General features: G+C 40.8%; 1 protein-coding gene and 1 long non-coding RNA gene across 3 annotated transcripts in view; one reads left to right on the forward strand and one right to left on the reverse strand.

The window, feature by feature from the left end:
* FTO (FTO alpha-ketoglutarate dependent dioxygenase) overlaps positions 1 to 23770 on the forward strand; it is a 389618-nt gene that overhangs the window by 11690 nt on the left and 354158 nt on the right. The gene's annotated exons all lie outside the window — the stretch shown is intronic.
* LOC122494208 lies at positions 495 to 23668 on the reverse strand. 2 transcript variants are annotated; one of them, XR_006300121.1, is made up of 5 exons: positions 23507 to 23668; positions 18878 to 19022; positions 17543 to 17679; positions 3087 to 3157; positions 495 to 1688 (listed from the first exon to the last, which is right to left on the reverse strand). It is a non-coding gene; the product is annotated as an uncharacterized LOC122494208 (long non-coding RNA). The 2 variants fall into 2 exon arrangements; XR_006300122.1 differs by lacking the exon at positions 18878 to 19022.

Consider the following 23770-nt stretch of genomic DNA (forward strand, 5'->3'; position numbering starts at 1 on the left):
TTTTTATGGTATAAGAAAGTTGTCCAATTTCACTTCTCTGCATGTAGCTATCCAGTTTTCTCAACGCTGTTTGTTGAAGAGACTTTCCCATTACATATTCTTTCCTCCTTTGTCAAAGATTAGTTGACCCATATACTCATGGGTTTGTTTCTGTGCTTTCTGTTCTGTCCCATTGGTCTATATGTTTATTCTTGTGCCAGTGCCATACTATTTTGATTACTACAGCTTTGTAGTATAACTTGAAATCTGGAATTGTGATGCCTCTGTCTTTGTTTTTCTTTTTCAAAATTGTTTTCACTATTTGGGATTTTTTGTGGCTTCATACAAATTTTAGGATTCCTTGTTCTAGTTCTGTAAAAAGAGCCATTGGTATTTTGATAGGGTATTAGAACTGTTTTTCAGTCATGGAGTGAAAAGGTGTAGATGTTGAATTCCAAGTTCGCTTCAGAGGTTCCTATGGATAAGATGATCTTTTTAAAAAAATACTGAAAATATAACTAGTTAAGATTTATTACTGAGAGGGCTGTACACTTATTAGGAACATGATGATTTTATTTAAGTAATGTATACTTTTATCAGTGAAGGAACATATCCAGAATAAACTTGCTGTTTCAAATAAAAATCATTAACAAAGTCTTCTGTTTTGGTGGCTATTTTCTTGATATCATTTAATAAGATAAACCTTATGTTATACTGTCTAGTGAGTTATAAATATGATAGTGGAATAAAAGGAAGTTTGTGGTTTTGTATGTATTCATTGGGTCTTTTTACTTCAGCTTTATTTTATTTTTTTTTGCAGTTTGGCATTTTAGTAAGGTTCTGGAAAGGTTCTTTTGGTCCCTACCTTCACTATGGATCATCCTGGATTATATTGCTGGTTTATCTGTCACAGATTTAGGAAACTGAATGTAGAACATTTTTGGTGGTGGCCAATGACCAGCCGACTTAAAAAATTAAGACTTCTCCTGCCGTATTGCAGTGTGTGATCCCCCCAAACGTCTCTCTTTATCTTTTGCTTGATCTCTCTTCGAGTGTATGGCTCAACCTTTAATCACTATTTAGTAGTTTGGATTGCCTTCTCTAGATAGAAGGGTTAGTTTATTCATGGTTTCCAAAACACTTTAAGTATTTTTCCTTGAAAAGTTCACTAGCTAACCCACTGAGTCACATTGAATTCTTGTTACTTTGTATTACCACGTTTGTTTGGTTTTGAAAACTAAATACGCCATTTGAAAAGTCTTAGACGCTTTAGACAGCTTCTCTGAAGACTGCAGTGGTGTCTTTCTTATTCATCCTTCCTTCTCTGTATTGTACCCAGCAGAGTATCCTGCACATAAGAGACATTTGTAGGTGTCTGTTGAAGATTGAATGGTTGAGAGCCTCCAGTATCTGATACAGGTTACATGTGACCCTTAATAATGATCGTATTGGCTCCCCGGCTGCCGGTTGGATTCTATTGTGGTTAAGTCTGGCAATACAGGTATTGGCATTTAGACTGTTTGCTTCGAGAAAGTAGAGACCGTGGGTAGTTTTGTTCTTCACCATTGTATCCCTGGCACTTCACACTGTTCCAGGCACATAGTAAATATCGCATACATATTTATCAAAAGAATGAGTGAATTCCCCCAAAGCATCACCCGTTATTATTGGTCATTAGGCTTTGCCCTAGTGAGAGCTGAAGCTGGAACCTGAAAGAAAGAATGCAAAATGGTTACATATGGATTTTAAATTACTTGACACACCATAGATATAGGTATTAATGTTGAGAAATAGGATTCTTCTCTTCGGCACATGCTTTAGCAACTGCCAACAATTGTTTTCTAGTGCTCCCTTTAAATTTAAGATGCTAATTTACCCTGGAGGATTGGTGTATTTTGTCGGTGCTAGTTTATTATGGCAGATTTCTTGATAAAGTTACATTTAAATTATGACTTTCTAATCTCTAGAAGACAAGAACTTTATAGTTGAGGTGGTACTTTTGGAACCTTAAAAAAAGGTGCAGTTCAGAGAAGGTAAATTTAGAGTTCTGCTAACCACATTCATGTGACCTTCTGTTATATACTCACTGATTTTGTATTATTTTACAAGACTGTCTCACCAGTTGATTTTCCAGTGGAAGCTGGGAGGAGCCTTGGGGATTTTTGGGCCGGGTTAGGAAACGTTCAGGAGATTAAGATTGGCATCGGTAGGAAGTTTCCACACCCTTGGCCTTGGCATCGTGTTTCTCTTGCAAGGCCAGTGCATGTTTGAAAGCTGAACCTTGCATAGGTGCTCTAGGCTCGCATTTTTGTTTGTGCTGTGAGCATCTGTCCTGTTGCCATTATGATCATTTATTTGCTCTGTAGTTTTGGAAATGACCTGCTTGCAAAGGGACCATGCCTTCCTTTATGTTAAAGAACTGCCATATGGATAAATGGCAGTTGAGATCCTTTACAGCTGGTAGAAACGAAGTAGAAAACTCAGTCTGAAGGACCAAATTGTGTTGCAGCTGATCTGAGGGAGAGAGATGTTGCCAGTGCATGAGTGTTTTCATAACCGTTTGTGATCAGAAAATTTGGTGCTCTGATTTCTGCATTAGCCCTAAGTCTGCCCTTTGGCGCCTTCATTTAGTGACTGGATCATTCAAGGCTGAGCCTCAAGGGCCAGCATTTCTCTAATAATCATATAAAATGGGCTGATGTGGCAACCTTAACTCACTGTTGAATTGGGCATGATTAAAGTCTCAAGGCTGTATTAATACGGATTTTCTGTTTCTGTGCACCGCAGTCCATTATCTCATTGTTTTCCAGTTTGCCATTTTTCGAGAACAGAGATGGAACATTTTGCTGACGATTTTTTTTTCTTCCCTGTCAGCGCGAACGTTCTGTTTTTGTTTTGTGTTTGGCTAGAGACTAGCATCAGGCAAATGAATGAAAACATTCCAGTTTATGTGGACTCTAGCCTGTTGTCACGTCCATCTTGTTATTTAGGTAAATAGTTGGCAGTTTTTTGCAGGATCAGCAGCCAATATGCTGCGAGCGGTTTTTGTTTTAGTCACAGTATTGACTGGTAACACTATTAATGAGACAATAATTGGCAAATCGTACCGTGGCCGTTGTTCTCATGAAACACGATCCTCGTGTTGGAGGCAGCCAGGCCGAGGAGTTGCCTCTGCAGCCTGGAAGGAGAGGAAAGGATGAGTCGCCAGTGTGCCCAGCTTTTAAATTCATCAGACCCCTGCTGCTTAAATTGCCCCAGCTGTTAATGCTGGAACCATTACTGTAATGGACTCAGCAAATGAAGGAGAACGAAGACACGCACACTTTATTACCAGAGGGGCAATTTTCTCTTCATCTGTAATGGCAGCGGTGCCTCATATTGATCAGACCATCAAGATACTAATCCTCTGTAAAATTACTTGTTATAACTGAAAATGTGTTAATCCAAATCAGTCTGTGTCCTGACTGTCTACTTACTATTGAATACAGACTATCAGATGGTTTATTTTTCATGATTTAAAGCCTCTGCCCCGAAAATGGTTGGCGTTTCCCTCGCAACACTGAGTGCTTAATCTTAGCTGCAGCCCAGGGTTGTCTTTTTGTTTTAAACAGAACATCACCCACTTAATTAAGGAGTGAGTGTCTGTCTTGCTGTCTGAGTTATGCTGGTGTTTTATGTTCCCCTGGATTTATTAAGCGTCTTGTTTTACATTCAGTCTGTGGTTTGTGCTGTAAATAAAAATAGGCCCATCTTGCACATATTAGAAATTTGCAGGTAGCAAATGTCAATAAGTACCAGGGATGTAAGGTGCTTTGATTTATATTTCAGACACCACGTTGTGCTTTGTCGATTGAACCCATAGGCAGGATGCATCCTGGTGTCTTCTGTGTAGCAGATGTGTTTTTGCATCGTTGTCTGAGAAAGTTTATGGTTATTTCTGCATCCTTGGTTCAGTAGATTGCTTTTTAGACAATGAGGCATATCTACTCCCCCTCCTTGTGTTTTGTGAAATGACTATAGCTAGGAATCGTCCTAAGAAGACCTGTTAAAAACTCAGTTTTATCTTCCTTAATATTTAGAATTGTAAGAATTACTCCTTAAAATTTCCATTGTAGTCTCTACCTACATTGTATGTTTACCTGTACACAGGCTCAGATGCTCTCCTTGTGGTATTTCTATTCATTCTTCTATATTGTCGTTGCTCAGAGCACTTGTATGTATGGCATTCTCTTTAGAGTTCATTCAGAGATACTTAACCAGTACTCTTTGTTGTGCCAAGAATTGTGTTAGAGGCTGGAAATGCAAAGATGAGTAAGATATAATCTTTGCCATGGAGGACCTCGGCTCAGTGAGCAAATGATTACGGTAATTGCAGGATAGCAAGTGGTGAAAGCCTCCTGTGAATGTAGTTCCTGGAGGCGGATACCAGGTATGGGTGCAATAGTAAAATCAGCCTCATCGATTTTTCTTGTGTTACCAAAAGCAGAACTGTGCAGTTTAATCACACTTTAAGGCTCGCGGCTGAATGATTCCTAGCTGTTTGATAGAAATCTCGTCTTTTCTCACTTTTACTGCCCCCTGGAGACCGTCAAAGGAAGGATTTCCAAAAATGTTTTGATCAGTGACCACATTTTTGGGTATGTATAGTTTCCCACGGAGACTACTTTAAAGGGGATAGTGCTTATTTGATTGTTTATGTTCTGACATATATATTGTAAATCAGTCTTGTTGCTTTATAGTATAGTTTATCAGGAGAGACAGTAGCCTGTTGTGTGTTTCAGAGTATGGATTTTGCACCCAGTCGGCCTTGTTTTCTCCCCAGCTTCTCTACTTACTAGCTGAGCGATCTTGGTCAGCTCACCTCATCTCCTGGAGCCTCAATCTTCAACTGTAAAATGGAGATGATAATAATAGTCTACGGATGAAATGATTTAATATATAGAAAGTATTTAGAATAGCGTTGGGTAAATATAAGTGTTTTGTAAGCATTAGCTGTGATTAATATTACCATGGATGTGACTTTAGGTAGTGAAATTATTTTTAACATGCGGCTAATGAAAGACAGCTTTGTAAATGTATGACAACAATATGTGGGGCACAGATAATTAAGCATTTCTTATTTAAAACATTATTTTTCCCAATTACATGATAGTTTGTTATATTAGAAAAATTTAAAAATACAAAAAAATACCAAGCAGGAAAAAAAAAGCCTATAATTTTCCAGGGATAACCTCTGTGTTAGTATATTGGTATATTTGTTAAAATACTATATTATTCTTATTATGCCTATTATATGCCCAGTATATCACTGTGAGCCCAGTTTTATCTACAACATATTTATATAAGATATTTTAAACAAAACATAAAGTGTTTCATCACACGGATTTTCATTTATGTACTATTTCATCATACGGATTTTTTTTTTTCCCGCTATTATAAATTATCTCTCAGTGACCATTCTTGCACATAAATCTTTGTGCAAACCTCTGGTATTTTCCACAAGGTAAATTAAAAAAAGGCAAATTGTCAGGTTAACATTTGTAAAGAGTTTTAGTTTGCACTGTCAGATTGCCCCCCAGAGAGGTGATGCCAGTTTCTACTGTAAGAAACACTGCCTGAGAATACACGTTTGTTATGTCCTCTCCAACCCTGAGAATTAGCATAAAGTAAAAATATATGCCAATTTGGAGGAGGTGAAGTAGGAGCTCATTGTAGAACTAATTTGAATTTTCTTCCCCCCCCATTTGTATTTTCTTAATTACTGAGTATATGGTTGAATTCCCTCTCATCGTGTTTATTGACCAAAAATATATTTCTTTTGTGATTTGCTTGTTTATATAGCCTTTGTCCGTTTTGGTAATGTGTGTTTGTCTTTTCCTGTTGATTTGTAAGACTACTTCGTAAATATTAGGGATGTTATTTTTCGTTAATCAACTGATGGAAATACTTTTCCTAGTTTGTTGCCTGCCTTCTACTTTTGAATTTTTATTCAAAAATTTTTTGTTCTTTATGTATAGGGAAACTTTTCCCACCTAATTATCATTTGAATTAGTCACTTATATGTCCTGGTATTTTGTGTTTTAATATTAAAAAAAAGTTTTTTTTAATCTTTATTTATTAAAAAATTTTTTTAAATGTTTTTATTTATTTTTGAAGGAGAGAGAGACAGAGCATGAGTGGGGGAGGAGCAGAGAGAGAGGGAGACATAGAATCCGAAGTAGGCTCTAGGCTCTAAGCTATCAGCACAGAGCTTGATACGGGGCTTGAACTCACAAACTGTGAGATCATGACCTGAGCCGGTTTGACACTTTACCGACTGAGCCACCCAGGCACCCCTAATCTTTATTTATTTTTGAGAGAGAGAGAGACAGAGTGTGAGCAGGGGAGGAACAGAGAGAGAGGGAGACACAGAATCCAAAGCAGGCTCCAGGCTCCGAGCTGCCAGCACAGAGACTGACACGGGGCTCGAACTCACGTTTGTGAGATTATGACCTCAGCTGAAGTCGGACCCTCAAACGACTGAGCCACCCAGGCACCCCTATATTTTTATATCATTCTTGTAATGCATCTAGAATTTAGTTGGTGTATGAAATGGAGTAGCTATCTAACTTTTCCTCCCAGGTGGTTCACCAGTTTCCACCTCGGAATTATGCAAATTAATTGACTGATTTGAATGCTGAAATACTCAGATCTGCTTTTTGTTTGTTTTTATTTTGTTTTATTGATTCTTTTGTTTTGTCTCTTGTTCTTGATACACCATTTTAATTACCAGAGCTTCATGATGCCTTCCAGTTTCTAGTAGTACAAGACCTGCATGACTGTTCTTTGTTTTTAGAAGTTCTTTGGCTCTTCTTTTATAAGGAGGAGACAACTTAACAATTTTTCCAGATAAACTTAAAAAATCACTTTTTTAAGTCTCTTGGGCACATCATCCCTTTAGTATTTTAATTATTATTGCGTTAAATTTATAACTTAACTTGGAAAGAACTGAAATAGGGGCGCCTGGGCGGCTCAGTCAGTTAAGTATCCAACTTCAGCTCAGGTCATGATCTCATGGTTCATGAGTTCAAGCTCTGCATCAGGCTCCGTGCTGACAGCTCAGAGCCTAGAGCCTGCTTTGGATTTTGTGTCTCCCTCTCTCTCTGCCCCTCCCCTGCTAGCACTCTGTCTCTCTCTCAAAAATAAACATTAAAAAAAAAACCAGAAAACTAATTATGGCAAAAAATTTTTCTCATCTGAGTTGCCTGGGTGGCTCAGTCGGTTAGGTGTCTGACTCTTGGTTTCAACACAGGTCATGATCTCGTGGTTAGTGAGTTTGAGCCCTGCATTGGGCTCCACACAGACAGTGTGGAGCCTGTTTGGGATTTTTCCTCTCTCCCTCTCTCTCTGCCCCTCCCCCACTCTCACTCGCTCTCTCAAAAATAAACTTAAAAAAATTTTTTTTCTCATTCCAGAATGTTATTTGTCTTTATATTTATTTAAGCTCTCTTTCATGATCCTCATAAAGTTTTGTAATTTTATTCAATTAAGTACTATTTATTACCTTTTGGGTTTATTACTGTATATTTTACATATTTGATTACTATTTTTGGTTACTATTGCAAATGGGATATTTTTAAATTATATTTTTAGAGTGGTACATGGGAAAGCTTGTTTTATGTGTTGTTTTTGTAATTGGCCACAATATAGAAATATTCTTATTCTAATATTTTTTGTTTGATTTTTTTGGGTTTCTAGGTATATACTAGGCATATAATTTAATAATCTGCAAATAAAATTTGGTCTTTTCCCTTTCAGTAATTATATTCTCCTCCCCCTTTTTTTTTCTTGTGTTATTACTTTGTCTAAAACCTTGAATAGAGGTGATAGTCATGCTTTTACTACTTATGTTTCAGGATTCTGGTATTGAGTGTAATGGTAATTACTGACAATAATCTTTGATTTTTAGTTTATTTTTTTCTAGGGACTGAGGTTGAATTCATGTTTAATATACACGTGCATATATATATGCATATATATTAAAAATGGCTTTTTTAGTTTTGAGAGAGAGAGAGAGCAAGCAGGGGAAGGGCAGCGTGGGGCAGGGTGGTGGTGGTGGTGGTGGTGGTGGTGGTGGTGCAGCAGGCAGAGGATCCGAAGCTCTGCGTCAGCACAGATCCTGACTCGCGGCTTGAACTCACGATTCGCGGCTTGAACTCACGATTCGTCAGATCGTGACCTGAGCTGAAGTAGGACGCTTAACCGACTGAGCCACCCGGGTACCCCTTGTTGAATATATTTTTGACATTTAGACATTTATTTAGATGGTAATGTCTGACTTTCACTGATAGAGTGTAATCTATTAATATAGTTTCTAATATTGGTTTCTTGGCATAAATCCTACTTAGTCACATTGTGTCTTAACATACTACTGAATTCAACCTTTTAGTATTTCAATTAGGAAAGCAAGATGGGTCTATAGCAGTGATTACCAAGGAAGCTGGATGGTAGTACCCCCAGGGTATATCAGAATCTTCAGTGAGCCATATTTAATATGCATGTTATAGTCATAATTCAAACCATAGTTAGTAAAATTTAATAAAACTCTTTTGGCTGATCCTCATCAGCAAATGGTAGAAGGAAGATAATTTACTTGTTAAAATGCTGGGAAACATTCCTTTTTGTGCTTCCTTTTGTCAAGTTTTGCTATCATAGATAAGCCTGTGTCATAAAATGATTTGTACCATTTTCCTCTTTCTGTGCTCTAGAGCCTTTTAAAAAAACATTGGAATCGTTTTTCCCTTGGATGTTTGAACTAAATTACTTGTAAAACTCTTCATGTGATGTTAGGGAAGGTAATTTTTGGATAACTGTACCAATATCTTTTCTAGTTAGTGGGCTATATAGTTTTTTTCCTTTTGAGTAAATTTTGGTCATTATGCTTTCTCAGAAATTGAGGTTTCATATTTACTAGCACAGCACTGAACATAACGTTGTCTGGCTTATAAGATAGAGTTGTGCAGTTTTATAATAAAAAATTCCATATTTTTTATTTCTTCTTTTTAATTTTAACTTTATGTATTCATGTAATGTCTTCAAAGCTTGATTCTGTTTGCTTGTGACCTATTTTTTTTAGAACGATCTCTTGAATTTGTTATGCTAATTCATTAATTTTTCCCTCAATCTTTATTGTTTCCTTCCTTCAGTTTTGCTTAAACTGCTTTTGTTTTTATTTTACTGAATTCTTGAGATGAATACTTAGTTCATTTATTTCCTTTTTGTAATGTGAAAAGCATTTCAAAATCTTAAAAATAATTTTCCTTTCTGTGTTCCTATAGCAATTTGTGCATGTTTTTGTAGCGCTTATCACTTAGTATTTCTTAGTTCTACAGATTGTATTTTGGTTCTGTGATGCATGCAGAGTCGTGAGCACAGCACTAAAAATGCTATGTAGATACAAATATGATTTAAAATAGAAGGCTTTTAGTATTCTTGTCTTATCCACTACTCCCCCAGCTCTCTCTCCCAACATAGTATCAAGTTCTTTGGAGGAGAAAGTATTAAAAAATATATGTATATTATATACACATATATATATGTATGCACACGTCCTCTGAAATATGTAACACAACTTTGTTGACAGATATACAGTAAATATTTACTGATTGTTTTCTGAGACTTAATTTTCAAATGCTCATTATCAAGAGAGCCTAAAGTACACTGAGACCTAGGAACCCTTCACCCACCTATAGAATTTCTAGTTTACTAGGATAAAAAAAAGCTTCTAGTTTATGTGGGGTGTCCTAGACTGCCGCATCACCACACAGTTAGTGGAATGGATGTGCATTGCTGGAGGATGTAAATGTTGTGGTTCAATTGCATTTCCTCCGCAGAAGAATGCTAGAGACATTATTATGCTTTTTTCCCAAAACAAAGACTAAAAAGCTAGTGTAATTTATATAAACTGATAATAAATTATAAAATTGATAAAAATTCTTTTCCATTTTTATAGGTCTTAGAGCAGCCCTTTAAAAAAAGTATTTATTATTTGTTTTGAGAGAGAGAAAGAGAGAGAGAGAGAGAGACTGTGTACGCATGTGTGTGCACACATGCACCAGTGGGTGAGGGGCAGAGAGAATCCCAAGAAGGCTCTCTGTGCTGTCAGTGCAGAGCTGGACGCGGGGCTCAAACCTGAGATTGTGACCTGAGCCAAAATCAAGAGTCGGATGCTTAACCGACTGAGCCATCCAGGTACTGCACAGCTTTTTAAAAAAAATTCTTATTTGGAGGAAAAATAAATATGTAGTTATTCCTTCCCTTTCAGTTATAGTTACATTACAATTTCATTGCTTCTCTAGCACTGAGATTTATTTTTATTTTTAACATGCTTTGTTTATTGCTATATAGGGGTGTGGTATTGTATCATGGTCTGTTAAGATTTCCCATGGTTTTTTTTTGGAAAATGAATGCCATCTGATAAGTCAGTCCTAGATTAACAGGTTGATTTTATTTTATTTTATTTTATTTTATTTTATTTTATTTTATTTATTTAATTTTATTATTATTTATTTTTTAAATTATTTTTTATTTTTTATTATTTTTTAGCAGGTTGGTTTTAAATTGCTAAATGTGGCGCTCCTGGGTGGCTCAGTCTGTTAAGCGTCCGACTTCATCTCAGGTCATAATCTCATGGTGTGGGTCCAAGCCCCGCTTCGGGCTTTGTGCTGACAGCTCAGAGCCTGGAGCCTGGTTCGGATTCTCTCTCTCTCCCTGCCCCTCCCCCACTCGTGCTCTGTCTCTCTCTGAAAAATGAATAAATGTTAAAAAAGATTAAAAAAATAAATTGCTAAATGCCATACAAATGCTGAGTGATCGTTGTTTTCTGTGTAATTATTAAATATTTTTTTAGAATAATATTCATTGAAGGGCTTTACATAATCCCTGACATTTCAGTGTTGTGGTTTCTAGTAGAGCATGCCCCTCACCCCCATTTTTTAGCAGTTCATTGCTAGTAGGGAAAAAGGAGGTATAACTTTTTGAAAACAAAAATACCCTTTAGGCTATTTTTAAAGATTCCTGCGAGACTTTATGTCTCAGATAATTGATGGTAAATTTTGTTTGGTTGTTTTTAATCTCAAACTGTGGGGATTTACAAAGCAGGTTTCATCTCCGCGAAATGAAAACTAATTCGATGATACTGTATAAGATCTACCAATCCCTGAGGAATTGCCTCAAGTTCTCCCTCTTTCATGAAGCTTTTGAGGATTATTTCTTTCATCTCTTTCCTGCTGACCTTATTTCCTATGTCAGAATGTATGGTAACAACAGTAAGTTTGCATATGGTACAATACTGTGCATCTTGACATTTGGTCATAATAGGTATCGCATCTTATTATTGGTCACATCTAGTGGTGTTTCCTGTGATTCTCTTTTCCCTAGAGAGATTATAAGCTCCCTCTGGCCAAGAGCCATGTTACAGATTTGTTTTATGTATCGAGTAAGGTGCTAAAGATCTGGTTGCCTCTCACTGTTTCCGGTGAAATGGAATTGTGTATAAACCGAAAGTTGAGCTTTTTGTTTGTTCGTTACACTTGATGGCACATTTATTTGTCCTCGGCTCTCTATTTGTTCTCCATCCACAACAGAAAATGCTTTATTTAGAAATGTTTTGTGTAAAGCCATATGACGAATAGATCTCAGGAAACTGGATTTGTGGACCATAGGAAAATCTTAGATGTTGGTGGCCCTTTGCCTATCGCTGTGGTTTTTTAAAGCGCTGTATCTGAATCGCCTGTGTGTGTCCCGATTCATTTTGCCGTTTCAGCCACTGCTGTTCCTCCTGTTTTTATTTAAGACTATAAAGTTACTTTAGTGTAACTGCTGCTGTCACCTTTGCCCTTAGCTAATCAAATAGTTTACCTTGAGGGAAGCATTTATCTCCCACTTTCATTATTATTATTTTTGTAGCTGTAAAGATATATATTTTATGTCTGCAGAAGGCTGTAACAGTGAAACGAGGTATTGATCTGCTGTATTTAGCAATTTCTTTCCACCTTGCCATCAATAGCATGTCAGCATCTGTCTGTACCGTGGTTGACCTCACAAATAGCTCTTTATGCTCCCATTGGATTCAAATGATAGAGTATGCTGAAAACTTAATCAATGAATGATTATAAAGTTTTTAGTATTATTTCATGACCCGGAGGCAACCGGTACTCCTTGCACTGAACAGTTCCGTACACAATGAATATGGTAAAATGAGAGTGTGTCTGGCTTTTGTTCGGCCGAGAGCAGGGCACCTGCTTGGGTTAGCTGGTACTTCTGAACTGATGATCTCAAAGCACTTAGGCACTTCGCCGCAGCATCTCGCCTTGCGGGATCGGACACAGAGAAGAGCAGTCCCTCCATTTGGCTTTGTTCCCCACCCTCCACCACCATGAGCATGCAGCAAGATTTCTACACTCCAACAGTGAGCATCAGGCCTTTTGGCTTCATTTAGAGAAGCAAGGTAAACAAAATTAGTTGCTATGTCACTAAATCACTGAGGGCCTGATAAAAAGCCGCATGTAAAGAGGAGGGAGAATTATCGTCGTCTCTGTCCAATGGTCTGATGGGACTTTCTGGAACAACTACCAGGCCCAGTTGTTGAGACCACGTTCTGCATCCCAACTCCCACTGTGGGAATTCTGTTCATCTCCACTGATCTGTGGAACACTGAAATAGCAGGAGTCATTGATTTGACTGAAATCACATTTGACTGAATGTAGCAACATTTTTTTTTTTTTTTTGAATCTTGCTGAATGTATATACATGTGGGAGAACCTTTTAGATAGTGAAATTTGGGATAAATGGGGAAAGTGGAACACAGTGGCTGTCCTGATCTCTCCAGGGTACGTGTCCAATGTTTCTCTCCAAGAAAATGCTATTCTGGTGCGTTCCCCTTACGTATCCACCGAGTAGAAAGTTTGACAAGGGGTATTGAGTATTCATGTATCAATTCATTCCTCAGACATTTATTGAGTATCTACCGTGTCCTGGGTTGGAGAGACTGGATATGAGGGTTGGCTCTTCCTTTTGAATGTTCATGAAAAACTGTCCTGCTCTACCTCGAAATGAACGTGCCCACCCGCCTTATTCCTACCGACTGCCGTTATCTCGTCCCCCCTGCCTCCAGGATATTTTGAAGAGGGGAAACGAAGGATGGATTTTATGACCACAGGTTGATGTCCAGCCAACTTCTCCTTCTCTTGTCGTCTGCATGAAAGGATCAAGTGGGGACCCCTTCATGCAGAGTCACACAGCAGGAAGGCCTGAGGAGGGAATTTAGCCGAGCTCTCGGATCTGAGGGTGACAGAACAGATTTAGGCACCACACCCTCTTTTTCCTCCAGTGTAATAATTCGAGCATTGGACTTAGCCATGCAAAATTTTTCTTGGGATCTGCCGCTCCTAAATTCTTGGTTTCCTCTTGTTACCCCTTATGAGTCTGGGACTAATTAATCAGCTAGCCTGTTTTTTGAAGCCATTTAAGTTTTTGTTCTGTATTATCCCGTAGGAATATGAATGGCATTAGTAGATTCTAGGGGTGTCTAAAAGGAGTACTTTCTTTTATTTGTCCTGTATTGGTTCACATTAAGCTTTGATGTTTGCAAGCCAGGTCTAAAATAAAAGGATTTGGGGAAGAAGTGCCTGTCTCTGAATTCAGTCTTTGTGATTTCGTGGGCCATATATGCCTGAATATGAAGTAAAGAATTTTCCCCCTAAAATTATCCCTCAGGAAAGAGACGTCATTTCATATTCACATTCTTACCAAGTCTCTTACATTGCAGAATGCTCACTTAGCTATTTTGTTTTGAACAGTGTTATGTAAGTAGTTGTCCCAATAGTATGTGAATCAGTACTTGCGGCTTGTGAGGTTTTTCTTGATCAGAACTACGTATAGTAATCTGGGTTTATACACCGTAATTTCTGGTTTTGCTTGGGAATGGCAGGTTGATGCGTGCTCATACATTACTTAAAATAACTTGCGTTTGGTTTTCTCCATCTCTGTGTCAGAAACTAGCTGTGTTCTTTCTTATTGCTAGAGCATAGGGCAATTAGTTGACCTCAGCCTGTACAGGCTTTAATGATGGGGTGTTCTGGCTTTGTTCCTTATAGTTGATAGGTTATCTCCTCTCCCCAGGCTTACTTAAGGAAGAGTGGGTGATAGTGATCAGGGCTTAAAGAGTGACTTTAGTGCTATAGTTGGTATAGACCAACACCTTTATAGAAGGCTCATTTTCAAGTTCATTCCGCTAAAGGCTGTCTCTGATGAGGGCCACTTATGGCTCTATTTGTGGATAGAAATCCTATTGTTGGTGAAAAGGGTATAAGAAGACCTGTCCAACTTAATTCTTAATCCTAGCCGGTCACTTTTAGTGACAATCATAGGCTTCTAAATCAGATGAAACATTTCTTTTTACTCAATAAAGATGAAATCTCTTTGTTAATATATATTAACACACACATCTGAGTGGGATCATGTCATTCCATTACAGAAAAAACAAGAAGATTTCAAAGTTAGAATTATGGAAGGATGTATTTCTGTCACATGTAAACTCTGAATAATCTGTGAGTGATAGTCTCATAAAAAATTACAAAATGCATTGATAAATTACCGCATACTTAAAATTCTCTTGCTTTCATTAAATAAAATTCCGCCCATATAGTTATAGTCTTATGCTCTCCTGGTTATATGGTAATAAGATGAAATCATTCCTTTTTAAGGTTATTTTCTTTTGTACACAATTTGTGAACTTTCCTAGAAAACTGTCATCTGGGTTCTTCTGTGCCATGTGGCATTATATACTTTATTAGAAACTCCCTGAAGAATAAATTAATTTTGTGTTTTCTTTCCTTTTTTTAGGATCTGAGATTGTGTATGTGTCTGAGGCTACGAATGTGTCGAAAAGCATAGCCTGCTTAAAACCATGGCTGAGGAGTTATGCTTAACTGTATACTTTGCATGCATTTGTGATTTGAAATAGGAAAAAAAGTCAAATCGGAGACAGCTTGAATGGCATGCTGTCAGTTTGGCGCTTCATGAATTGGCGATGGTCTCATTTAGGACCTTCAGATGTGTCTCTGCCTGGACAGAATGAGAGCGTTTTGCATGTTCTGGAGGAGACAGCCACTCCTTGCTGCTTCACAATAGGCAGTGGTGCATGACAGTTGCCCTTCATCGCTGGCTTCTTGGAGCTTAACCTCTGACCCTCCACTTAGTCGCTGTGCAGCAGTTGGAGCAGGTTGGAGATGTTGGTGAATGACGGGCATTGGCCTGCAACGTGCTTGTCATTATTGGACTGTCAAAAGGAGCCTGCCATTGGTTTCCATCAAGGTTTGAAACCTCTGTGCAGCAGTCCATATTACTTAACTTCCAAGGCTGTCAGCAGCATGATCAAATGTGCATAAAAAATCAGAGTGCTGAATATATCCTCAATCAGAAGATAGGAAGTTTTCCCTCTTCTTTCCTTTCTCTCTCTCTCGCTCTTGCTCTCTCGCTCTCTCTTTTCATTTTCCTTTTGGTTAAATTTATTCAGATGGCTTCCACAGGGCCAAGAGGTTGAATCTGTTGCCACGGTGAAAAAAGTGCACTCTTGTCTCCTGTGGTCTGAGTTTCAGATAGCACAGTGCAGATCTGAGCACCTCTGCCAGTTAAACTCAGTCTTGTCTCGCATATTCTGTCAGCTTCCGGCCATTGGTTTAAGGGACTAGACGCGAGCCCGGTGGTACCTGGGGTTAGCTGACAGGATGAAACGTTTATTCTGGTCTTTGTGGGATGTTGCAAAGGGGTGGGGAGGCCCGTTGATGCGAGTTGTGAGGCGTGAATTGAAATTTCAAATAAAGAACGAAGGGGGCATAGCGCAGCGGTGGATGGTGATTATCTCATTTAAGACTTTTTTCTTTTGGTCCTCCTCATGGTAAAGAAATTCCGACACAGTGAGTGTAATTGGCCGGGACTAAGTCTTAGAGACTTCAGAGGTCAGTCTCAGGCAGTACGTTTCCTAGATACAGAACATGATGGCAGTGGAAGCCATCTTTTCTCATAAATTTGAAACCCTGAATTAAAAAGCATCCCAACGTGGAGAAGGATGAGGGAAAGCCTAATAGTGTTCTTAAAGTATATGAAAAGTTCTGGTCACTAACTCTGGTTTGCTTCTACTGTTGTGTAGTGGATGGGGGCGTCCGGAGACTTGAATTTTCGTTTTGCTTCTGCCATTTTCCAGCTTGTGCCACCTTGGGTGAGTCAGCGAACACCCTCAGCGTCAGTGTCTTCAGATTATGTTCGCACTCGGAACACCCAAGAAAGGAGACCCTGCTTGAAAAGTTGCTCCGGGACCTCCCCTGCTACCCCTCGATTTCTCTTTTGTCTTTTTTTTTTTTTTTTTTTTTTTTTAAGTGGGAAGGATTTATTAATGACTTCTCACGGTGCCATCCTTGGCCAGATGAAATATTCTAGAACTCCAAACAGTCAGTCTTGGCGTCTCTCATCTTCCCTCCCCGCCCGCCGCCCCACCCAGTATACTGATGTCAGTTCGGTAACATGACATTTTAGTCAGGTACTCAAACCACAAATCTGAGGGGCCTGCCTGCCTTCTCCCTCCCTCCTTCCTTCCTTCTCTTCCAGACAAGTGTCGAGCCCTCACTCAACAAATATTTTTTGAGCCCTTCCTGTGTGCCAGGCCCTGTCCTAAGTTGCCGAACCCGGCCATGAACCAGGCAGGCAGCCCCTGTCTTCATGGAGCTCCAGTGCTGCAGGGAGAGACGGAAAATAAACAAGTAAACACGGGTCTACTGTTGGTGGTTCTGAATGCTCTGAGGAGGAGTGAAGCAGAGTAGGAGGGCAGGCGTCCCCGGGGTTGTCAGCGCAGAGCTCTCAGGGGAGGATTCTTTCCAGCAGACAGGACGGGCCGAGGGAAGGAGCGCGAGGGCGCTGGGAAGACTTGAGGAGAGGCTTCCAGAAGAAGGAGGGCAGCGCTTCTCCCTCCCGCGCCTCACCCGGTTGGTTCCCACGCCCTGGCCCCCGTCCCCACGTCTTCCCTTCTCCCATCTCTTCATCTTGGCGCCAGCCCTGTGTTCGGGCCCTTTGGATTTCCTTAGGCTCTCGGCCCGCTGTTTCCCTCCCGTCAGGTTGTTCCTTGCCACCTTGCAAGGTGTGAAGTGGCCGTGTCGCTCCGCTGTTCACAATTTCTCAGAGATCTTACTCCTGGCTGCGGGTTAAAATTCGACCCCTGGGCTTGCCAGATGAGGTTCCTCTTGTTTCAGTGTCATTTATTATCTGCGGCCCACCCTTGCCCCCACCCTCTCATCTCCGCCACCTCACGCCTGGTCCTCCTGCTGTGACCCGGGGGGCCACTTCCCTGAGGACGCCAGCCTCAGTGCCTTTCCAGCTGTCCTTCTCTCCTCAGACCCCTCTCTTCCCATCTCAGGGGCACCCAGAGAGGGAGAAAATGACAGTGTTTGCAAGCCATTTCTGCAAATGCCTCTTCCTCTGAGACTCTGTGCTTTTCCCGTCCTCAGTGTTTTAGACACTTCTTAGCTTTTACCTCACTACACCTGTTTATCTGTTCACTTGACTGGTTGGCGAGGGCCTCGAAGACAAGGTCCGTGCTTCTATTCATCTGTTGTAGTCTTAGTATCCGGCACCGAATAGACAGTACGTCGTTGCCTGTTGTGGCGTAGTCTGTGGAAATATTTAGAGACAATTTATCATGGAGTTGGACTTCAATGAGAGCAGACGTAGACCTTTGGAAGAGCTCTTGAAAGTCTTCCATTATTTCTAGTGGGACTTCCTCCCGTAGGCCCACCTTAAGTCACCAACGTCATGGTCAAGGGAAAAGGAAGGTGGAACATGAGCACGTTAGAAAATAGAATATCATACTGACTTCCCAGTAATTACGGTAATGCCAGGATATAGTGTCTCCCAGCAAGTTAGCCTCGGATAAACTTTTATGTTGCCTTTCTTAGGATACAACATGCTATGTGTCTTCTGCCCAGGAAGGTGGTACTAAATTTAGTATTCCAGTTCAGTAAGTAAATTTTGTAATTTGTCTATCAATCCATTTATATTGATATTTTCCAGATAGTACTATATAGAGTTGTCACAGTTTTTTTTAATTTTTTTATTTTTATAATTTTGTTATATTAGAAGCATTGTAGGGGGCGCCTGGGTGGCTCAGTCGGTTGAGCGTCCGACTTCAGCTCGGGTCACGATCTTGCGGTCCGTGGGTTCGAGCCGCGCGTCAGACTCTGGGCTGACGGCTCGGAGCCTGGAGCCTGCTTCCGATTCTGTGTCTCCCTCTCTCGCTGCCCCTCCCCCATTCATGCTCTGTCTCTCTCTGTCTCAAAAATAAATAAACGTTAAAAAAAAAATTAAAAAAAAAAAAGCATTGTAGGGCCAAAGCACAGGAGATGCCATCATATCTGTACTAACTTACTTAGCAGTCCCCTTTTGTTGACCATTTAGCTTATTTCATTTACTTATTTATTTTAGTTTATTTATTTTGAGAGAAAGAGAGAAAGCGTGCACAGCAAGGGAGGGGCAGATAGAGAGAGAGAGAGAGAGAGACAGAGAGAGAGAGAGAATCCCAAACAGGCTCTGCACTGACAGCACAGAGCCTGGTGCGGGTCTTGATTCCACAAACTGAAATTGTGACCCGAACCGAAACGAAGAGTTGGGTGCTTCACTGACTGAGCCATCCAGGTGCCCCTTCACTTATCCTTATTAGCATAAATAATGCCGTGTTTAAGTTTGTTCAGACATCCTGACGTGCACTTTTTAGGAAATTTTTTTTATGAGTAAATTCCTAGAAAGAGAACATAAGGTCAAAAGACAGGACGATTTTTTTTTTAAGGCCCTTTGATGCATATTGCCAAATTACCTTTTGGAAAAGGTGTGTAAATCTTTGTCAGGGTAGGTTGTAGAAAGTATCCGGTCTTTTAGTGTGTTTCTTAGATTATCTGCAAGTGAATTTGGGGTCTCACTGGGGACTTTACATGTCAGAGGTGATCCTGAGGAACTAATGGCTGTCAAGAGCAGAAGAAAGGAGAGAGAATGAGAGAAAGAAGAATAAAATCTCAGGTTTTGCCCTTGAAATGGCGGAATGGCTGGTAGGGTCTGGTGCAGTGATTTGCACACGCGCTTGGGACCTGGGTGCCACATGGGCTCTGCTGCAGGAGCTGGGCGCCTGAGAAGAGCTTGGCCCCTTTTGTGTACTTTATATGCGTATACCTTTGGCTAAGAGTTCTTTCAAGTTAATTATTTAAATCCTGAAAAGTTTGAAAGCTACTGATTAACGGGTCTCTTAGTTTGCTAGGACTATTTTTCAGACTTGTGGTTTACCATGGATCTCGCTCCTGCCCCTGCTGGGTTTGTTTTTTTTTCTTTTAATTTAATTTTTTATTTTTTAAAATTTACATCCAAATTAGTTAGCATATAGTGAAGCAATGATTTCAGGAGTAGATTCCTTAATGCCCCTTACCCATTTAGCCCGTCCCCCCTCCCACACCCCCTCCAGCAACCCTCTGTTTGTCCTCCATATTTAAGAGTCTCTTCTGTTTTGTCCCCCTCCCTGTTTTCATATTATTTTTGCTTCCCTTCCCTTATGTTCATCTGTTCTGTGTCTTGAAGTCCTGATATGAGTGAAGTCATATGATATTTGTCTTTCTCTGACTAATTTTGCTTCGCCTAATACCCTCCAGTTCCATCCACGTAGTTGCAGATGGCAAGATTTCCTTCTTTTTGATTGCCGAGCAATACTCCATTGTATATAGATACCAAATTTTCTTTATCCATTCATCCATCGATGGACATCTGGGCTCTTTCCATACTTTGGCTATTGTGGATAGTGCTGCTATAAACCTGGGGGTGCATGTGTCCCTTCGAAACAGCACACCCGTATCCCGTGGATAAATGCCTAGTAGTGCAATTGCTGGGTCGCAGGGTAGTTCCATTTTTAGTTTTTTGAGGAACCTCCATCCTGTTACCCAGAGTGGCTGCACCAGCTTGCATCCCATGCCTCTGCTGGTTTTTTGGGAAGTCAGGGTCCTCATTCGTCGTTGCCTTCGTAAAAGAACTGTCTTGCTCGCCCAGAGGAGAGCGGAGTGATCGCCAGAGTTAGGCGCCTCCGCTATCCCTGCGGCACTTTACAACTACCCTGTTACCTGCTTGAGGTGTGTGCGGTTAAGGCACTGTGGCGTCAGATCACTTTCCAGGTCCAGCTGCGGTGCAGGAACTGTGAAGTATCTGTTTTAGGCCGGGTACAGGCTCCGGCACCTTAAGGGCAGCCGCTTCTTATCTCGCTTTTATTAGCATTGGTGTCAACATGCTCTAAAACCCGATGAGCTGCTCTCCTTTCTGATAAAAAGAAAATGACCTGCCTGGCATGGATGGAGAGAGAGGTGCCTCAGGCAGATTACATTGTCACCTCTCATAATATAACAGCACGCGTTAAAACACACACACACACACACACACACAGGCCACTAGATTTCTGTTTACCCATGGAAGTGTTTGACATTTTTGGCTCCTGATGAAATGCGCTGGGTGCAGAGGAAGGAATGAATGAGTAAGGGGAAAAAGGAGTCTGGCTTCTTAAGAGAGATTTTGAAGACACAAAGGGACTTAAATCGCAACCCTGGAACCGTCTGTTGGCAGAACCCTAAGACCTGAAACCCTAGAGGAAGCTCCTTTTTCAGGCTGTTTTTTATCCTAACCTACGTTTATTTAGAGCCAAGATCTCTAACATGGTTTGGCTGACTTCTCTAAAGGTGAACTAAACATAGGGCTACCTGTAGAGTTTAGAGTCTCTGAGGAGATGCCAGTCTGGAAAATTAGAGAGGTAATTACCCTCCCCTCAGCAAAGTAGGATTTTCTTCTCAGTTAAATATATTTACTTACATGCGTTTAAGGACAGAGTCTGAGAACTCTTGGAAGAAGTTGTAGGCATTTTGAGGTGTTTGGGGTAATTTAAGTCTTTTTTTTTTAGACAGCAATTGTGTGGTTTAACCTGTCATCTTGAAATATAAATTATATAGGGGTTGCATAAAAAAAGCTGCCTGTGACACTTCTAGGTGCCTCAGAAAAAGTTTGAGTTTGTCTCAAGTCTGTTATGGCAACACTGAGTTGTTACACAGAACGTCGTGTAAGGATGTTCTCTGCAATTTTAAATGACAAAATGTGACTTCTTTAGCCAGAATCGAAGTGTTTTATGTTAATGGAAAACTGATTGGCAAGAGGGTAGAACACACATAACAATAACAATAAAACAACAAAAGCCGATTCTACAAATTGCAAGTAGTTTTGGAGATTTGTTTAACTTCATCATTTGAGTCAACTCATGACAAACCATTTTTCAAAGAGCGTACGGAATGGAACCAATACTTAAAACGCATTTCTCAGTGTAGTATTGTCGAATCTTAAGAGTGGCGTTCCTTGTCTGACCTTTCTTTCTCCTTAACATATGAAATTTTGCACTTGTTAACATAATTTGCAAGTGATAAAAAAGCTGGATATTACCACACCTTCAGTTTCTGGAATCTTGTCTATTATTTAGGTTTCTTATGAATAAGAGATTTAATCTCTTATTTCTTAAAGGAAGTAATCTGTATTTCTCACTCTGGCTATTCTGTCCTGCAATGTTATGTATGACCCCTTGGTACAAAATTTGAGAGGAACAGAAACTCTCTGGTGATGTAGGGACTCTTTAATATTTCCAAAACGACAGGTGTCTTCTCCCAGAATAGAAAGAGTGTTGTGTTCACTTGATTGCAAATCCCCGCTGTCTACAATTCTGGTTGGGTGGCTGAATCCCATTAGAGTGGGTGTGCGTTAAAGCGTTTCATGCATTTTGCTCAGTGTGAGTTTGAAAAACCCTCCTACGTGTAACAATTCCCATTTAACAGTGGGTTTAAACGTGACTTTTCTCATGTCGTAAGCTGCCTGGAAGAAGGAAGTTCTTCCGGAACAGTGGCTTAATAATTATAGCCCAGGACACTGGTACCTTCAAGTTTTCTGTTCTGTCATCTTTAACACGTGGGCCTTTTGGTCATTGGCGGGTGATCACGAGATGGTGGGAATGGTGCCAGACGCCATGTGCTCCTAGAGCGGTGTTTAAGGCAGGAGGAAGAGGGTGGGAGGATGCAATATTATGATTTGTAAGAAAAACATATTCTTGATTTTCACCCTGTACTCTTGGCTCACAGCTCCCCAGATTCTTCAGATTTCCTAAGTCCTGAGAGTGTCAACATATCTTTTGTAATGTTAATGAGTGACCTTTGGAAAGCACCAAAAGATGGGACTGATTGTGAGTGGGGTGAGCCTATGGTCAGAGGGTTGGAGCTTCCATTCGCAGCCCCCTCCTTCTCCCCACCCCCCCCCCCCCCCCCCCCCCCGACCAGGAAGGGCAGGGGCTAGAGATGGACTTTTGTCAACAGTGACCCATTGTTTCATCAGTTATGCCTGTGTATTGAAGGCTCCATAAAACCCCGATTCAGAGAGCTTCAGGTTGGGGAGCATCTGGGGATTGGGGAGAGTGGCGTGCCTGGAGGGAGGGTGGAGGCTCCGGCCCCTTTCCCCCTACTGTGCCCTATGCGTCTCTTCCATTTGGCTGTTCCTGAGTTCCATCCTTTTATAATAAACCAGGAATCTGGTAGGTAAACTGTTTCCGGGTTCTCTGAGCCATTCTAGCAAATTAACTGAACCTGAGGAGGAGGTCGTGGGAACCCCTGCTTTATAGCCCGTTGGTCAGAAGTACAGCTAACACCTGGACTTGTGGCTGGTGTCTCAAGCCCAAGGAGGTTGTTCGAACCCTCCGATCTGTAGCCGGTTGGTCAGAAACACAGGCAGTAATAACCTGGCCTTGTGACTGGCATCTCAACTGGAGTGGCCAGTCTTGCAGGACTGAACCCTTAACCCGTGGGATCTGAACTTCTCTCTAGGTAGTGTCAGAATTGAGATGAATTCTCGGGCCCCCTGTTGGTATCTGGAAAATTACTTGGTGCTCTGTGGGAGACCCCCCCACCCCAATAGGAATTGGTACTGGAACCAAAAGAGAAGATAAGAGGGACTGTTTGTATTAGGAGACTCTTTCCCCCAGGCCTCCTGGCAGACTCCTCATTATGTCCTGATGGCCAGGCCTGCATTACTTGGTCATTCCTGGTCGCAAGGCAGGCTGGGAAATGTAGTATTTGGCAAAAGGGAATGAGATTTCTATGTGTTACAGGCTGAATGTTTGTGTCCCCTCACATTTGTATGTTGAGTCCTAACCCCCAATGTGATGGTATTTGGAGATGGGGTTTGGGGGGAGGTAGTTAGGGTTAGATGGAGTCATGAGGTTGGGGCCCTCGAGCCGAGATTAGTGCCCTTAAGAGACATCAGAGTGCTCGCTCAGTCTGTCTGTCTCTTTCTCTCCCTCTTCCTTTCTCCCTCCACAAATACAGAGGTCTTGTGAGCATGCAGTGAGACAGGGCTGGCTAGAAGCCAAGAGAAGAAGCCTCAGAACGAAACCTACGTTATCAGCACCTTGATCTTGGCCTTCCCAGCCTCCACGACTCCGAGAAATAAGTTTCTGTTCTGCCATCCAGGCTGTATTTTGTTATGACAGTCTGTGCTAAGATGCCATGGCTGGCTTCTTCCTTAGAAGAAGGCACATTCCTTAGAATCGTGTTCATTGCTGCCCTGTTCATAGGAGAAGGAAGGGCTGGTGAGTAGGGAGCCAGTGGTTTCTGCCACGTTCAATTAATGTACGACTGGAAAGGGGACTTTTATCTCCTAT

This window comes from Prionailurus bengalensis, chromosome E2 (genome assembly GCF_016509475.1).
Source record: "Prionailurus bengalensis isolate Pbe53 chromosome E2, Fcat_Pben_1.1_paternal_pri, whole genome shotgun sequence".
NCBI classification, from domain to species: domain Eukaryota; kingdom Metazoa; phylum Chordata; class Mammalia; order Carnivora; family Felidae; genus Prionailurus; species Prionailurus bengalensis.